Below are 2116 nucleotides of genomic sequence, written 5' to 3'. Positions count from 1 at the left end.
TTATGAGAAGAAATAAATTATTTTTGTCTCTTGTAGTTTTTCTGTAAAGTTAATAGTATTTGAGTAAAAAATTATTCAAGACCAATATTTGGCAATTTTTAGTAATTAATATCTTGTTAACTATAGCGAAAATTTCAAAATGGTAGAGGACTTTTCGATTCAGTTTAGTTCGCTCTATCTACACGAAAGCGATTGGCAAAAACTTTCGGGACACCCTCTATATAATAACTTGATTGTATTGTGTAAAAGATCATACAATTTTGTTTTAAAAAGTGATATTGATTGTGAAATCTTCAATAAACCTCCACTTCTAACAAAATATATACTATATTAAGTTTCCTTAGAACTTATGTTTTGTATATAACAATTTTCCATATTACGCAATTAATATTCTTACTTCTTCGAAGCGCGAACATTTTCTTTTAATAGTCTTTATCTTTAGATAATCTTTAAATAATGAACAGTTATTTTTTTTTAACATTATTTCTACTATTACTTGTATCTTATGCTGTACAACTTTTGTCTAGGACTCTAGGACATTATTTTTTACAATCTAAAATAAAAGAGATTTAGGAGGTAAATTAAAATTACATCTTATACAATATATATTTTATATTCATATATAAATATAAAGATATATAAGCAAATATGTAAAAAAAAATGTGTACACATATATGTGTTATATACGTATATGCAACACACTTATACGGAACACGTGTACACACACAATTTATCAAGCTGATGAAAACATATTCAGGATTGTCAGGACGCGGTTCGTCAAAGACGAATGGAAGATGTTTAGATTGATAAAAAAACAAGGCGCTTGCGTGTCGTTCACGTGCGTTAAGTGGAACTATATCTATAGGGCCGCGCCGCTATAGATATATTTTGGTTTTCATTTGTTTTTTAGAGTAGCTGTGAAGTCTGCAGTCAACATTAAGTTGCGGTCGCGCATGCATGTTCTTTTGTACGAAGAATAAATTTGCGAGATCCGTAATATTGTTCGTTACAATTTCAAAAATTATAATCTTTTCAAATTTTATGTGTATCTGTGCGTCTAGTGTATTTATTTTGTACTCGAGAGCAGTTATTTTGTCAGTTATATAATTTTAACAGAAAGAAAAATTAAAAAGATAATAAACAATGTCTAATCAATTGGACGTAAATAAGTTTTTTAATAAGTGTATGTATAAAGATTGCGAAAATGGACGATTATCTCATGGAAAACGCTTGTATGTCTTTCCACCAAAAACAGATGCCAGATTTAATTTATGGATACATAATAGTGATAAGTTTATATATACATTGTATTAATATACAAGGTGTTCAGGAAGTTTTCGAGCACACGAAGCGCTTGTGTGCAATTACAGTGGACTGAACTGTGTTCAAAAGTCATTTGGAATTTTCGCAGTAATTTACGATTAATTATTAGTACAATTATAAATTGCTAAATAAGCATGCAACTTCCCAGCATCCCACTAAATTATGCACGCTCAATGATTGTTATCACAAAATGTGGAGGGTCGGGAGAAGTTGTTTACTACTACTACAACAATTATATGATGCGAACAACAAAAGGAAACAATTCTCAGCATAGCTAATATGGCTTAGCAAGGATAATCGCTAGACAAACGTATTATTTCATCGCGCACTTGCATTTAGTGGTAGGCGGTAATCGAGTTTATTTAACGCTTGTTATGAATGAAAGCTATAGAAAATGATTAGTCCCTAATATTCGAAAAAAAGTCATTTTTTGTAGATCAGTGTAATAAATAAGGCCCTGATGTTTGAGCCGCACGTGGAGAATCGCGCGCGAGTGAGTGCTTGCCGAAGTGAGATAGCAACATTTCGGCTGGCGCGCAGCCTATTCGTCAATATAAACAAACAATCCAGTCGAATTAAGGTGCCTTTTCATACGCAGCACGCTGCGGCAGAAAAACGTCATGTGACGCAAATTTATTTTACATGAGATAACGCAAAATACATTTTGCCGTAGTTACAAACATGTATCCGTACCTTATCCGAAGCCATTCTTCGTTGTATTATATTAATATTCATTGCAATGAATAAAATTTTCACAAGCTTCACGACATATTGCACGTTTCCTCGATTTTGC

The sequence above is a fragment of the Trachymyrmex cornetzi genome, unplaced genomic scaffold (genome assembly GCF_001594075.2).
Source record: "Trachymyrmex cornetzi isolate Tcor2-1 unplaced genomic scaffold, Tcor1.1 scaffold220, whole genome shotgun sequence".
Taxonomy (NCBI): Eukaryota; Metazoa; Arthropoda; class Insecta; order Hymenoptera; family Formicidae; genus Trachymyrmex; species Trachymyrmex cornetzi.
Note: the sequence above shows the minus strand (reverse complement) of the source record.